Here is a 17,584-nt window from a genome sequence, read left to right as displayed (position 1 = left end):
AAAGTGGTGGTGAGCTGCCGTCTTGAACCGCTGCAGTCCATGTGGCATAGATACACCCAGAGCGCTGTTAGGGTGGGGATTTACAGGATTTTAACCCAGTGACAGTGAAGGAACAGCAATGTATTTCCAAGTCAGGAAAGCGAGTGGCATAGCTGAGTTTGCTGTTGTCATTTCTGGCACCTGGGTCAATATCAGGTGGTGCATCCAGTTTAAATCCTTTGAGACTTTTTTTTTTTAGCAGTTGGGTACAACAAAGTGGCTTCTAGGCAATTTCAGAGGGTATTTAAGAGTCAAACACACTGCTGTGTGTCTGACTTCATGTATAGGCTGGACCAGGTAAGGGCACCAAATGAATTTTTACGACAAATGACTATGTACACTTCTGGTCACCCTATTACGTAAAATATATTATTGAACTAGAAAGAGTGCGGAAAAGATTTACTAGGATGGACTTGATGGTTGGAGTTATAAGAAGCTGGATAGACTGGGACTTTTTTTTCTGGAACATAGGAGACTTAGGGGCGATCTTTCAGAGGTCTATAAAATAACAAGGGGCAAAGATCAGCTAGATAGTCAACTTCTTTTCCCAAAAGGTAGAGGAATCTAAAACAAGAAGGCATAGATTTAAGGTGAGAGGGGAGAGATACAAAAGTGTCCAATTTTTTCACACAGTAGTGAGCGTCAGGAACAAGCTGCCAGAGGTAGTAGTAGAGGTGGGTACGATTTTGTCTTTTAAAAAGTATTTAGACAGTTACGTGGGTAAGATGGGTTTAGAAGCATATGGGCCAAATGCAGGCAATTGGGACTAGCTTAGTGGTTACAAAAAAAAGGGTGGCATGGACAAGTTGGGCCGAAGGGCCTGTTTCCATGCTGTAAACATCTGTGACTCTAATACAGCCTCACTCAGGTTCGATTCCCGGCTTGGTTCACTGGCTGTGAAGGGTCTGCACGCTCTCTCCATGTCTTAATGGGCTTCCTCTGGGTGCACAGGTTTCCTCCCACAGTCCAAAAGATGTGCTGGTTAGGTGCATTGACTATTCTAAATTCTCCCTCATTGTACCTGAACAGGCACCAGAGTATGGTGACTACGGGATTTCCACCGTAACTTTGCTGCACTGTTAATGACGATGACTCTAAATACTTGGGGTTACATAGGTAGGGCTTGGGTGGGATTGTGGTCGGTGCAGATTCGATGGGCCAAATGGCTTCCTTCCGCACTGTAGGACTGCACTGTAGAAATTCAATTATTAGTCATAGAGGTTTACCGTATGGAAACAGGCTCTTTAGCCCAATTTGTCCATGCCGCCCTTTTTCCTAAAACCCCTAAACTAATCCCAATTGCCACATTTGGCCCATATCCCTCGATATCCATCGTGCCCATGTAACTATCTAAATGCTTTTTAAAAAGATAAAATCGTACCCGCCTCTACTATTACCACTAGCAGCTTGTTCAGACGCTCACCGCCCTGTGAGTGAAAAAATTGCCCCTCTGGACATTTTTGTATCTCTCCGCTGTCATCTTAAACCTATGCCCTCTAGTTTTAGGCTCCCCTATCTTTGGGAAAAGATATTGACTAACTTGTCCATGCCCCTCATTATTTTATAGGCCTCTATTAGGTTACCCCTCAGCCTCTTACGCTCCAAAGAGAAAAGTCCTAATCCTTTCAGCCTCTCCTTATAACTCAAACCATCAAGTCCCAGTAGCATCCTAGTAAATCTTTTCTGCACTCTTTCTAGTTTAATCATATCCTTTCTATAATAGGGTGACCAGAATTGCACACAGTATTCCAAGTGTGGCCTTACCAATGTCTTGTACAACTTTAACAAGACGTCCCAACTCCTGTATTCAATGTTCTGACCAATGAAACCAAGCATGCCGAATGCCTTCTTCACTACTCTGTCCACCTGTGACTCCATTTTCAAGGAACTATGAACATATACCTCTAGATCTCTTTGTTCTGCAACTTTCTCCAACGCCCTACCATTTAATGAGTAAATCCTGCCCTGGGGCAATCTACCAAAATGCATCACCATACATTTATCTAAATTAAACTCCATCTGCCATGCATCAACCCACTGGCCCAATTGATCAAGATCCTGCTGCAATTGGAAATAACCTTCCTCACTGTCCACCATGCCACCAATCTTGGTGTCATCTGCAAACTTACTAACCATGCCCCCTATATTCTCATCCAAATCATTAATATAAATGACAATAATAGTGGATCCAGTACTGATCCCAGAGGCACACCGCTGGTAACATGCACAGAGTTTGGAAAACAACTCTCTACAGTCACTCTCTCTCTGGCTTCTATCAAGTATTGTTTGCTGGAGCAGACGAGGAAGGAGCATCAGAGAGAAAGCTAAGACTTTACCTGTTAAAAACCTGTTTAAAATAAGTTTAAAGCACTTTGTTCTTTGTAGAACTGTTTAAAGCATTTACTTATTGTATTTACTGCTTTAAGAATTGTGAGGGAGTGATTATCAGGCAGTTGTGGCCCATCAGCTTTAAATCAGCGCCAAGTTTAAAAGGAGGCCAGGTGTAGATAGCGGGCAGCGGAGTGAGAGGGAAGCAGAGTGAGCTATTAGGGCTTAATATCAAAAAGGGCTTGAAGGTAAAAAGGCCAGGTTGAAAGAACAAGGAAAAAAAAAATTTTTTTTTCAAAACTACTACAGCAAGAAACAAGGAAAAAATTTTTTCCCACAACAAATTATATTGAATAATGGAGGGGCATGTGATGTGCGGTTCCTGTATGATGTGGGAACTGGTGGACCCCAGGGTCCTTCCCAGAGACCATGTCTGCAGTAAGTGCAGGTTGCTGGAGGAGCTCCAGCTCAAGGTGGATGAGCTGGCCTCTGAGCTACAGACACTGAGGCTCATCAGGGGGAGAGAGGGTGCCATTGTCAATGGGGTGCAAGTGACATCCACCCCCTCTAGACTGTCTAAATCTAAGGGTCAGGAACAAAAGGGGGCTGCTGGGAGGAGGAAGGGGGGTGAAGAGCGGAGGCCTCAGACTCTTAATCTGCATAACAGGTTTGAGGTTCTTGCTTCCACTCTGGAAGAGGACGAGGCAGGTGAGGTTGGTGAGCAAACTGCACACGGTACAGTGATGCAGCAGGACATAGGCAAAGACAAGGGGAAAAGGAACGTAGTAGTGATTGGGGATAGTGGGGTGAAGGGTATTGACACTGTCCTTTGTCACAATGACAAAGTGCACACAAGGGTGTGTTGTCTGCCTGGTGCTCGGGTACAGGATGTCGCAGCTGGGCTGCAGAGGAATCTGGAGTGGGAGGGTGAGAACCCGGTTGTGGTGGTACATGTGGGTGCCGGCGACGTAGGCAAAGTGCGGACTGAGGATCTGGGGAGGGAGTATGAGAAGCTGGGAATGGAATTAAAAAGTAGAACCGACAAGGTGGTCTTCTCTGGGCTACTGCCTGAACCGAGTGCAGACGTGAGTAGGGTTGACAGGATAAAGGAAGTGAATGGGTGGCTCAGAGATTGGTGTGGGAGGAATGGGATCGAATTTATGGGGCATTGGCACCAGTATTGGGGTAGGTGGGACTTGTTCGGGCGGGATGGGGTTGGTCTGAATCGTGCTGGGACCAGAGTGCTAGCGAATCGAGTAAAGAGGACTGTAGACAGGGCTTTAAACTAATTAGGGGGGGGGGAGGGTGCGAGGGTAGGTGATGTTAGGAGGTCTACAGTTAAGGATAGGGTACAGGTAAGGGAAGAGGCTGAGGATGTCCCAAGTGGTGGCGTTACGGCAAATAGGGTCCAGAAGAAGGCTGGGATGAAAGCGCTTTATCTGAATGCACGAAGCATTCGGAATAAAGTGGATGAGCTGGTGGCGCAGATCGACACAAATGGATACGATCTGGTGGCCGTTACAGAGACGTGGCTGCAAGGTGACAGGGACTGGGAGATGAATGTACAGGGCTATCAAGTGTTTAGGAAGGATAGGCAGGAGGAAAGAGGGGGTGGCGTAGCTCTGCTGATTAAGGACAGCATCAAGGTGGTAGCAAGGGATGATATCGGAGCCAAAGAGCAGAAGGTGGAATCGTTGTGGGTGGAGATTAGGAACAGCAAAGGGAGGAAGACGCTGGTGGGTGTCGTCTATAGGCCCCCGAATAATGATCTGGAGGTGGGGCGGGCTGTTAACGCGCAAATAAGTGCGGCGTGCAGGAATGGGACGGCAGTAGTTATGGGGGATTTCAATCTGCATATTGATTGGTCGACCCATGTTGGACGAGGTGGGCTCGAGGAGGAGTTCTTGGAATGCTGCCGGGATAGTTTCCTGGAACAGTGTGTGTTGGAGCCGACGAGGGAGCGAGCGAGCTATCTTGGATCTGGTGCTATGTAATGAGGCGGGTAGAATTAGGGACCTTGCGGTGAAGGATCCTCTTGGAGAGAGTGATCATTGTATGGTGGAGTTTCTGTTGCAGATGGAGGAGGAGAAAGTGGGTTCCCGGACACGCGTCCTTTGTTTGAATAGAGGGGAGTATGGTAGGATGAGAGAAGAATTGGCGAATGTGGACTGGGGGAGCGCGTTGGAAGGTAGGTCTGCTGAGGAGCAGTGGAGGATCTTTAAGGAGATCTTTCTTGGTGCTCAGCAGAAATTTATTCCGATGGTTAAAAAGGACAGTAGGAAGAGAGGTAATAAGCCGTGGATAACGAAGGAGGTGAAGGAAAGTGTTAAATTAAAAGCGGAGGAATTTAGAGTAGCTAAAAGCAGTGGGCGAGAAGAGGATTGGGAAAGGTTTAAATGTCAACAAAGATTGACAAAAAAGTTGATAAAGGAGGGTAGAAGAAGCTATGAAGCTGGGCTAGCGCTTAATATAAAAAAGGATAGCAAGAGTTTTTATAAATATATAAAAAGGAAGAGGCTGGCTAGGGTGAACGTTGGTCCCTTAGAGGATGAGAAAGGGGACCTAGTGGTAGGGGATGGGGATATGGCTAAGGTCTTGAATAACTTTTTTGTTTCTGTCTTCACGGAGGAGGACGTGAATAATTTGCCGGGTGTCAGCGATGGAAAGGTGGTAGGACTGGAGGGTCTTAATGACATTACTGTTACTAGAGAGGTGGTGCGCGACAGACTGGAGGGGCTGATTGTGGACAAGTCCCCAGGACCGGATGGAATGCATCCGAGGGTTCTGAAAGAAATGGCGGAGGTTATAGTGGATGCCTTAGTGGTTATTTTCCAGACGTCGCTGGATTCCGGGGAAGTGCCGGAAGATTGGAAAACGGCTAATGTTACACCGTTGTTTAAGAAGGGTGCCAGGCAAAAGGCGGGGAATTATAGGCCGGTTAGTTTAATGTCTGTGGTAGGTAAAATGTTAGAATCCGTCATTAAGGAGGAAATTGCGAGGCATCTTGAAGGGAATTGCTTGATAGAGCAGACGCAACACGGTTTCATTAAAGGGAAGTCGTGTCTGACAAATTTACTGGAGTTCTATGAGGAAGTGTCTAGGGTGGTGGATAGAGGAGAGCCGGTGGATGTGGTCTTTCTGGATTTTCAGAAGGCGTTTGATAAGGTACCTCACAAGAGGTTACTGCAGAAGGTCAGAGGACATGGAGTTGGGGGTAGGGTGTTAGCGTGGATAGAGGATTGGTTGTCAAATAGGAGGCAGAGAGTGGGGGTCAATGGGTGCTATTCGGATTGGCGGTTGGTGACTAGTGGGGTGCCCCAGGGGTCGGTGCTGGGGCCTCAGCTATTTACCATTTATATAGATGATCTGGTGGAGGGAACCGAGTGTAGGGTGTCGAAATTTGCTGATGACACCAAGATTGGGGGAAAGGCAAATTGTGCGGAGGGTGTGGAGAGTTTGCAGAAGGATCTGGATAGGCTGGGCGAATGGGCCAGGAAATGGCAAATGGAATTTAATGTTGGCAAGTGTGAGGTGGTCCACTTTGGTAGGAAGAATGGTAGGAAGGACTATTACTTACGTGGCGAAAAACTGCAGCAGGCGACGGTGCAGAGGGACCTCGGGGTCCTTGTGCATGAGTCGCAAAAACCCAGCCTGCAGGTGCAGCAGGTGGTCAGGAAGGCGAATGGGATGCTGGCCTTCATAGCGAGGGGGATTGAATATAAAAGTAGGGAGGTCTTGCTGCAGCTGTATAGGGCATTGGTGAGGCCGCAGCTGGAGTACTGTGTGCAGTTTTGGGCGCCGCACCTGTGCAAGGATATTTTGGCCTTGGAGGGAGTGCAGAGGAGGTTTACTAGGCTGATACCGGAGTTGAGGGGGTTGAGCTATGAGGAGAGGCTGAATAAACTAGGCTTGTACTCGTTAGAGTTTAGAAGAATGAGGGGAGATCTCAATGAGACGTATAAGATGTTGAATGGGATGGATAGGATAGAGGTGGAGAGACTCTTCCCGCTCAGAAAGGACAGTAGGACTAGGGGGCACAGCCTCAAGATAAAGGGGGGGCGGTTTAGAACGGAGTTGAGGAGGAACTTCTTCACTCAAAGGGTGGTGAATCTCTGGAATTCTCTGCCCATTGAAGTGGTGGAGGCTGCCTCGCTAAATATTTTTAAGAAGCGGGTTGATGGGTTTTTGATAAGAGAGGGGATTAAGGGTTATGGGGAGAGGGCGGGAAAGTGGAACTGAGCCACGACAGATCAGCCATGATCTTATTGAATGGCGGGGCAGGCTCGAAGGGCCAGATGGCCTACTCCTGCTCCTATTTCTTATGTTCTTATGTTCTTATTAAGTAGCCAATTTTGTATCCATTTAGATACCTCACCCTGGATCCCAAGAGATTTAACTTTATGCAACAACCTACCATGCAGTACTTTATCAAAGGCCTTGCTAAAGTCCATGTAGACAACATCAACTGCACTGCCCTCATCTACTTTCTTGGTTACCCCTTCAAAAAACTCAATTAAACTCAATTAATCTATGAATAGAAAAATGCACAAGTACGTGAAATATGCATTGCATCCATAGCAGCTAAGAGTATGAGCAGTTTTCATAAAGTAACAAAAAGGGTCAGCAAAAACTATATACTATAAAGCAAACAAATCATAAGATATTGTTCCACATTTTATTTGGCAATCCTGGGAACTATCCCAAAATACTGTTTACTACACAATGGAAATTTTAAGAATACAATTTTAGAACCAAGTAATTCAGTTCAAATTAAATGCAAATTAATTTCTATCTCTCAAAGTACTTTCCTAGCCAGTTCACCTATCATACCAGCAGACCACATGGAACCTCAGAATTATCAATTTCAAAAACTAAACAGGATAGCAGCCTTCAGATTCTTGTACATACCAGCTTTAAGAATTTGATTGACAGCAAGACTGCCCAATCAAAAAACAATGCAACATGCTGTCCTGCATGTCTTCTAATGCTAAATTTAGAAGAGATTACATTGTTTATTTTAGGATAACTGGAATGTGGTTTGGCACAAAACATATCTGAACTCCCACTTTTGACACCAAGACTGTTCACACTGAACATAAATACAGTCTCTTACAAATACAGTGGACAATTAAAATAATAAAACAAAAGTGCAGCTGAGAACATAAGGGGAATATTTATTCCATGCTTTTGCATTTTGTAATCCATTGGCTGATGTATTTTGGGATAACTTGTGGGTGTGTAAAAACACTATGCAAATAGTGTCTTATACACCCAAGTTATTAAGTTGTTTCCACATATTCTGTGTTTTCCGAAAGTGGTTACCTCACTTTTAGTCACTATGATACTCAAATGAAAAATAAGCATAATTCACAACAATAGAGGTTAGCACTTCTGCCTCATAGCGCCACAGACCCGGGTTCAATTCCGGGCTTGGGCCACTGTCTGTGTGGAGTTTGCACGTTCTCCCTGTCTCTGCGTGGGTTTCCTCCCAAAATCAAAGATGTGCTGGTTGGGGGCATTGACCTGAACAGGAGCCACAGTGTGGCAACTAAGGGAATTTCATATTAACGTCATTGCAGTATTAATGTAAGCCTTACTTGTGACTAATAAATAAACTTCAACAGTAAATGACAACTTCTGGACAGACTGCACAATTTATTATTCAATATTCAAAAAGGTTCCAAGTAAAAGATCTTGATTTAAACGTACATATTCAGTAGAACACTTTGGTAAAATAAAGTACTATTTTCTAGATAATTGATTTAAAAAAAAACAAAAAAATAAATATTTAAAGACTTATTCTATTCTTCAATTTTTACTCAAACTTCAACACACACAGATAACATTAACCAGTTATTGCCCTTTATTACAGGCAGAGGTTTACATATTTTAACTGCATTTATTTATTCATTCATCAAACTGTAACAGGTAAGAACAAGGGTTATAAACTGAAACTTCAATCACAACATATTTTTATTTTATTGTCTCCAACATTCTTTATAACACCAACAGAAAAATGTACAAGTACACGAAATAGGCCATTTAAACACCACACAAATATTGCACACAATCTATATTCCTTTTTTAATCACAATTTGAAACATCATTATCATAAATATGAACCAAAATTATATACAAGTTTCAAAGGTGGATTTACAAATGCCTTCTACTCAATAGGCTTTATCTAAACCAGAATTTAAGGCACATTTTACTACCTTGGGTTCCAGGAAACCAATGTTGGCTCGCCAAATCCCAGTCCCAAGCCCACACACTTTATCCCAATGGTACAACTGTGGATTCCAGGAAAAGCACCAAGCAAATCCAAGTACCAGTAGAAAAACAATTTAAAACCAAAAAGGCAGTTTCTGGCAGACTCCCTTCGGTGACAAATCACCCTTTGGGACTGCTTGCCACAATATGTGACTGTTCAATTTCCAAGTGAGTAGGACTTCAGTTCACTTTTATTCACCAGAATTCACTTCCGATACATTTTAAAATATGAAAAGTTTCGAACAAGAACACCAAAATGACAGGAGATATTCTAAATGAATAAAGATGGATTTTTCAGCAGTGTTTATGCTCTTATTTTTAATTACAGAAGGCCCATATGCTTTAGTCCCCACAGGAAGTTCAATAACTCATGCCTTTCCACCAAAATTTCAACGTCAGTACCCACTGATGCAAAAGCAATACATTCTAATTAGATTTCTGATAGCTTGCTAAAGCAAATAAAAGGAGAAGTTCAGTAGGGAAAATAAATCACCAGAAATTGTTTCATTGTTTGAAATGTTAAGATTTAACAACATTGGAACCGACAGTTCATCACTGCTATGTTGTTGGTTTAAAAAAACACAGCCATTGCATTCTAGACAGATATTATCAAACATAGCTCCATAAATTGTTACAATTTGAGAAGCTGTTTGATGAGGTGATACAAACTTTTAGATGTGAAGTTTAAGGAAATGCAACAAAATTAATAGCCTGAAGAATTCACCAGGATAGGACACTAATAAAAGTTTGACAGTGTCTCACTAGTCTGAGAAAACATTTGATGTGAGATATCTCACAAAAGAACAGAATTTTGTGACGAGCTGCTGCGACGGTGGATAAAGATTTTACCCTGTAACACAGGCAGAAAATTGTAATCAGCACTGCAGATCTGCAAATCTGAATTGTAATCAGCACTACAGATCTTACTTACATGTGGTGTCCCAAAACTGGTGTCTGGGTCTTTGTTCTTTACTCTTTACTCTTACGCTCTTTACACAAAAAATATTTGTGGTCTAAATAAAAAGGGGTATGGGAATGTTCGGCAAATTTGCAGATAATACTGAGATTTAGGCAAGTTTTAAGACTGTGAAGAAGACAAAATAACAGCAAAAAAATGTTGAGGTATTGGGAAAAATGGGATCACATTTGTTAAGATCCTACTAGAACAGCATATCCCTCATGCAGTGAAGGGAAAAGATCTTCAGTGCATAGTTCATAACAATCAATTTCACAAAACAATAACTAAAGCAAGTAAGGTTTAGAACTGCATTCACAGCAATATCCATTGGGAAATAAAACATGCCATTTTGTGCTTGCACGAAAGTCTTGATTAAGTCTAATTGAGAATACTGTGTCCCTTTGCATCAAGCAAATGAAGCAATGAAGAGATAGGGCTTTCTATTCTTTCATGGGCATTGCTAGCTAGGCCAGCAATTTTATTGTTCATTCCTAATTGGTGGTGAGTGGTAAAATAGTTTGGTCAGGGTGGTTTGTGGCTTGGAGGGAACTTGCAGGTGGTGTTTCCACGCATGTGCTGCCCACCGTATGTGATACAAGTCATGGGTTTGGAAGATGCTTTTAAAGAAATGTGACACTGCAGTGTATCTTTTAAATTGTACACATAGCTGCCACTGTGCATCAGTGGTGGAGGAAGTGAATGTTGAAAGTGGTTGATGGGGTGACAATTAAGTGGGCTACTTTGCCCTAGATGGTTGAAGATTTTTGAATGGTGTTAAAGCTGTATTAATCCAGGCAAGTGGGGGTCACTTAATCAAATTCTTAACTTGTGCCTTGTTGATGCTGGATAGGCTTTGGTTCAAGAGGTAAGTTCACTGTCAAATTGTGCATTCTTACTCATAACATCAATTAGATTGGTTGAGGAGAATCAGGAGTTGCACATACAAATTATTCAAGGGAAAAACTAAGAGAATAGCTGATCTTAAGAACAAATTGCCTATCAGCACTTAACTTGATTCACTGTACACCTTACTGATGTAATCTCCACTCAGCCAGGTACCAAGAATACAATATGAAAAAAGGCAAATTTGATCTTCTGAATTAGTTTTGATCACCTATTGAAAATTTGCCAGATTTCCTTCCAAAGCTCACCTTGAACCTTCTTCCCCAGGAGATTATTTTGTGCCTCAAGAATAAGGAATCACTCTCCAAGAGATACACAAGGTACAACTGTGTGGGAAAGCTCAGCCTTTCCCCTCTGACATTCTGATCCACTCATCTGCAATTGCTCAATGAGCTCATGTTTCCCCTTCATCTCAATATTGTACATTTCAAATGCTTTGCTATTATATAATCTGTGATAAATACAATATATGCAAATTCCAAGAGTGTCTGCAAGAATGATAGCACAAAACATTGAAGGCCTGACATTTTACAAAACAGCAACCTATTGGCTACAACTAAACATAAGAACATAAGAAATAGGAGCAGGAGTAGGCCATCTAGCCCTTCGAGCCTGCCCCGCCATTCAATAAGATCATGGCTGATCTGTTGTGGCTCAGTTCCACATTCCCACCCTCTCCCCATAACCCTTAATCCCCTCTCTTATCAAAAACCCATCAACCCGCGTCTTAAAAATATTTAGCGAGGTAGCCTCCACCACTTCAACGGGCAGAGAATTCCAGAGATTCACCACCCTTTGAGTGAAGAAGTTCTTCCTCAATTCCGTTCTAAACCACCCCCCCTTTATCTTGAGGCTGTGCCCCCTAGTCCTACTGTCTTTTTTGAGCAGGGAGAGTCTCTCCATCTCTATCCTATCCATCCCATTCATCATCTTATATGTCTCAATGAGATCTCCCCTCATTCTTCTAAACTCTAACGAGTACAAGCCTAGTTTATTCAGCCTCTCCTCATAGCTCAACCCCTTCGACTCCGGCATCATCCTAGTAAACCTCCTCTGCACTCCCTCCAAGGCTAAAATAACAAATGTGCATTCATTTTTTTAAAAAATGTGCAAATAAATTAATTTAAACCGAAAGAAACAATCTGCAAATTTTCCTAAAACTTGTGACATGATAAATTGAAGAATCTGAAGGGGTTACACAAGTCCAGTGGAGGTCTTCTCAACAAGTAAACTAAAAAATCTGTCCTGTAAAGCATACATCTCTGTCAATATAATTCAGTTAAAGCTTTGCTCTGTATGATGGCCTAGTCGTATTAATCCTTGAACATTAATCCAGAAACTCAGCTGATGTTCTGGGGACTCTGGTTCAAATCCCACCATGGCAGATGGTGGAAATTGAATTCAATAAAATATATGTGGAATTAAGAATCTATTGATGACCATTAACCCATTGCTAATTGTTGGAAAAAACCCATCTGGTTCACTAATGCCCTTTAGGGAAGGAAATCTGTTCAGTAGAGTCCCGTCTACGTGCGACTCCAGAGCCACAGCAACATGGTTACTCTCAACTGCACTCAGGCAACTAGGGATGGACGATAAATGCTGGCCAGCTAGCGATGCCAAAGTCCCACGAATGAATAAAAAAGTTGCCAAATACTTTCTTTTAAAATCTGAAGAGACAATACTCAAAATGATCATTTACAAAAGTAACATTTGAGACTTCCTGAGCAAATCAGCACAGGAACAAAAAAAATTGTTAAAAGCACGATAGTGAAAATTCCAAAAATTTTCAAATAATTGAGACACTACCCATATTAACATAAGTTATGTCAGTGTGCTTTAGATTTTCTGATTGAACCCTGCAACCATGAACGCAGAAAGACTTGCAGTAGCAAATGCTGGCTGATTGCTGTGTAGCAGAGCTTCTTAATATGAAATGCAGCAATTCAAGGTGGCAGCTCATCAGCATCTTCTGAAGGGCATTTAGGGATGGCCAATAAATGCTGGCTTTGCCAGCAATGCTCACATCCCAGGAATGAATAAAAAAACTCATGTTTATGGTAGAATGCATGAAAGCGATATAAAAATGCCAAAAAAGTGGCAGCATTAGCACCAAGCTAATGATCTAGCCAAGATAATGTATTATATTCATAAATAGTTCCTAACATTTTAAACTGCGAACACTGGAATTATTCAATATTGTGATGACACATTAGAATCAAAACAAACAATTTTTGGGATGGAGTGTACTTTCCTCAAATAATCAAAACGTGGTTTTTTCAGTGCAGTTTTCATGATATTTATAGTGACCAACATTGGACAGATGACAACATTTTCCTCCTATCCCTCCTAAATTTTTCATTCACTGGCCAGTTTTTAAAGTGTTGATTTGCCCTCGAGAATATAACACCATTCCAAAAGAAGTAAACTGAGGTCTCATTTTAAGCAGTTTGGTAGACTATTACACCAAATATAAAATTGGCAGCAAGTTAATTTGGCATCAGCAAAAAATGCCCTCTTTTCAAAAGGAAGCTCATCTGGACACTGGATGTGCACCTTGAGCAGTCATATGAAAACAGAGCTGTTTGTACTTAGTCGGGCCCCTCTCAGGGCCAAACCAATAATGTTTATTATAAGAACCATCTAAACAATTTCAGTTGTTGAAAGCATTTAACTGTTTGTAATAACATTCAATAATTTTTTACATTACTGGCATCTTCAAAAAATATTTCCACCAAAATTTGTAAATCAGCTACATCATTTTGAAAACATTCAGGATTGTCCCTTGCCAAACATTTCTTTTAAATTTATTGAATTTGTAAATATATACACATCACAAACCATCTACCCTGTATGTTTCACTGCTCAGAATGTCACAAAGTTGCGGTTCCATGTTTTGATCAAGAGCATTGGAAATGTGAATCCAAATCCACTCCATAAGAGTGAAATGATTCATAAATTGTCCTTTAGCTAACTTTTGGGTGGGATTTTACAGCCTCATTCATTTCAAAACTGCAAAATCTAGCCAGAGGTCAACTGCTCTTTCTGTTGTCCACCCCTCGCCCACTTGGATTGTTACAGAATCACAGTTGTTACAGCGCAGGAGGCAGCCCTTTAGCCCATTGTATCTGCACCGGCTCTCCAAACAAGCATCATGACACAGAAACATAGAAACTAGAAGCAGGAGTATGCCATTTGATCCTTTGAGCCTGCTCCACCATTCATTATCATGATTGGTCAGTGAATTCAATATCCTAATCCTCTCACTTCCCTTCAGCCTCTAGAGCTATATCTAATTTCTTCTTGAAATCAGAAAATGTTTTGGCCTCAACCAAGTTCTATGGCAGTGAATTCCACACATTCACAACTCTCTGTGAAGACGAAATTTCTCTTCACCTCAGTTCTAAAATATTTACCCCTTATCCTCAAACTATGACCCCTAGTTCGGAAGACTAAGTGCCTTTTCCCCGTACTTCCGCACATTTGTTTCCATTGAAGTAATAATAAACGGCACTCTTTAATACCTCGATTGAACCTACCTTCATCACACTTCCAGACCTGGAACCACTCCTTGTGCAAAGAAGTTTTTTTCTCACCATCACACTTGCTTCTTTTGCAAATCAGTTTAAAATCTGTGCCTTCTTGTTCTTGATCCTATTACAAAAGGAACAGTTTCTCCTCACCTATTCTGCCCAGCCCCCTCAAAATTTTGAGTATCTCCATCACATCTCCTCTGGGAACACTCCCAACCTCTCTACTCTTATAATAGAAGTTTCTCATCCCTGGAACCATTCTTGGAAACCCCTTTTGCACATTCTGCTTCCCGTAGTGCCCAAAACTAGACACAATACTCCAACTACAATCGAACTAATTTGTGTAGATTCAGCATAACCTCATTGTTTATGTACTCTATGTTCCTATTAATAAAGCCCAGCTTTAGCAACTGCTCTCACCATCTGTTCTGACATCTTCAATGATCTATACTTATTCACCCATGTTTTTTCTGTGCCTGCACCCCTTTAAAGAATCTTACCCCTTATTTTATCTTGTCTCTCCATGTCCTTCCTACCAAAATCATCACCTCAAACTTCTCCACATTGAGCATCATCAAACCACATTGTTCTTGGCCTGGAGTCACACAAAGGCCAGACTAGGTAAGGATGGCTGATTTCCTCCCTGAAAGGACCTGACATCATGTGAAGTATTCTGACCTTTTAACTGATATCCTAGAATTTCACATTATTTTAGTAACTGCATTTTATTGCATCAACAAACATCAAAAGAACTGAGTTCTAAGTGACGTCCCCAAAAGGGAGGGAATCTAAAACTAGAGGACATAGGTTTAAGGTGAGAGGAGAGAGAGATACAAAAGTGTCCAGAGGGGGAACTTTTTTTTTTTACACAGAGGGTGGTGAGCATCTGGAACAAGCCGCCAGAGGTAGTAGAGGTGGGTACAATTTTATCTTTTAAAAAGCATTTAGATAGTTACACGGGTACAATGAGTATAGAGGGATATGAGCCAAATGCGAGCAACTGGGTTTAGTTTAGGGGTTTCCATGCTGTAAACCTCTATGACTCCTTGACTAAGTGGAAATGGAACATTAAATTGAGATTTTCAAAACATGCAATTATCCTCTTCTTCCTTTTGAAGTTGGAAATATAGAGCTGTATTTTACACTTCTTTGCTAGTAGATTTGAAGGCAAAGGAACGAGCAACATCCAGCCTTCCTGCTGTCTAACCATCCTGCCCTGGATCCATCTGACATTGCACAGGGAATGTAGAGGTGTTAATGGCCTGCCCATGCTTGGATCTAAGTGACCAATTAATCACCATTTAAAGGCCTCATCTCTCCCTACTGCTACGTTATCCGTGATGGCTGCATGATAAGATGCACATCGTGCAGGAAGCCTAACAATTTTAGCTGCACAGGCTGCTGTTAGACAAAGTGGGGAAAGCTCCAATGTGGGTTTTCTTGACCAACCGGAAGCAGCAACCCACCCCCCACCTAAAGATGATTCACTCCTTTAACCTTTACCTCTAGCACCTGGTCTCCAATGTGCCTCATGGACCACCGCCACCACCACCCACACACACACCCCCTCCCCAACTTCTTCTCTGGGCTCCTCAGTGTGGTGGAACGCCTAAAGCTCCAGCAGACACACACCACTCCCAGCAGCTAGGATTCCCCTAAGAAGATTTCCTCCCAAGAAAAGGGACAGGAGTCTCACCTTTAAGCAATAAACATTGCTCCCAGTGTTGAATCTCTGCAAGTGAAATCATCAAATAGTGAGTGGGCTTCCTTCCTTCCTTCCATCCCAATGCACAATGGCAGCAAAGTGTACCATCCAGGATCAACTCCTCAAGGCTCTTTTAGACTCATGACCACTACCACTTAGAAAGATAAAGGCAGCAGATGCATCACCTGAAAATTCCCCCTCCAAGACAAATCATCCCAACTTGGAACTATATTTCTGTTCCTTCACTGTCGCTGGGTCAAAATCTTGGAACCCCCATCACACCAGCCCTGCGGGTGCACCTATACCACACTGACAGCAACAATTCAAGGTGGCAGCTCACCATCCTGGGCAAGTGTAGTAGTAATTTTTTATTTTTAAAATCACCGAAAGCTTATGGCTGGAATCCATTTTAAAATTGGGGGAAAAAAATCATGTAAGTGTAAGGAAATACACATCTTACAATCATCCTGATTATGAACTGGAAGAAATCACACAAGTTCTGTCGGTAACACCCTCCTGTTCAATCATTCATGATAGAACCTTCTGTCATCTTGATCTTCCTTCTGGAATCCCTAACAAAGATTGAACACCTATCTATTTCTCTCTACAGTTTCAAAAGCCTTCTCAAATCATTCCTTTCGAGCTTCTAATTTCCATCTCCATGCCTTGGCATCAGTTTGCCAATTTAGAGAAAAGCTTAGGACTTTTTCTTCCGTGTTACTAGTGTTAAATACAAGTTTGCATTACAGTACTATGGGCTAATAAAACAGACATTTTCTTTAGAAGTGTGTGATATAATTAAAAACACTGATGTCAGAGTTCTAGTCAAACATCATTTACGTGAATAAACTTCTTCAATTTCGAAGGATACCTTACACACTTTGGCTTTCTTCAATAATCCTGTATCTCAGTGAACAGCCAGTTTGATGTGTACAATCTCAGAATTCACAGGCTAAATGTTTTTCAAAGAGGCAATTCAAATGAAAATGACAGCTATAGTATTTTTGATTATATAAAAACTAAATCAAAATAAAGTAAAATGCATCTCTTGAACTGTTTGAACTGTAATACATTTTAATTAACTCTCAGCTTAACCCCATAACAAAATGTGAAGCAATGATGACAGATCAATAGAAAAATACTTGTAGCTGTAAATCCCATAGAAATGTATTGGCAAGGTATGCAAACTTATAGATACTAGATGTTTTAATTTCATTTAATATATTACAAAATACACAAGAGTCCTTCCATCTCTTCATTAAAAGATTTAGCCTCCTAGATCATGTGCTCTGTAAACATTTTATACCACCATCAGCTTCAAGACCCTCCTTAAAACTCAGATGTTGATTTTAGTAACTCCTCTTGTGGAGTAATGTCTATTATTTTGATGTATTTCTGTGAATTGTTTTGGGATGAAAAATTCTGTTGTGGCTGTTGCTGAAATCTAACCCTACAATTATTTTTGTTACACTTTTGTTACAAATTATTTTGTTACACTTTTTCAGTTGTCACCAGAAATAAAAATTCAAGAAAAGCATTTACTTTGGTTCCACACATGAAACTAATGCTTCAATTTTTTTTTGATAAACCATCAGTAGAATTTGAAACCAAAGTAACATCAATCCCGAATGCTTGGATCAGGCAGCTGCTTAAAACTCTGATTTCAATTCAAAGGCTTGTAACAATGATCTAAACCCTGCAAAATGATGCAAGATGAGCTCACTGGACTCAAACTCCATCTGTAGTCAACAATCTGTATTAATGACAGCAAATCCATTAGATTGTCTGCGGGTGATCAGAATCTAACTGACTCTGTCAGACACTAAACCGTTTTAACTGAATGAATAG

The 17,584-nt window shown here is 41.6% G+C and overlaps 1 protein-coding gene across 7 annotated transcripts in view; it reads right to left on the bottom strand.

The window, feature by feature from the left end:
* LOC145348976 (mitogen-activated protein kinase kinase kinase kinase 4) overlaps positions 1-17,584 on the bottom strand; it is a 315,280-nt gene that overhangs the window by 207,931 nt on the left and 89,765 nt on the right. The window lies entirely within an intron of this gene.

This window comes from Carcharhinus amblyrhynchos, chromosome 10 (genome assembly GCF_965287045.1).
Source record: "Carcharhinus amblyrhynchos chromosome 10, sCarAmb.v2.hapA, whole genome shotgun sequence".
Taxonomy (NCBI): Eukaryota; Metazoa; Chordata; class Chondrichthyes; order Carcharhiniformes; family Carcharhinidae; genus Carcharhinus; species Carcharhinus amblyrhynchos.
This window is presented reverse-complemented; position numbering and strand designations above follow the sequence as displayed.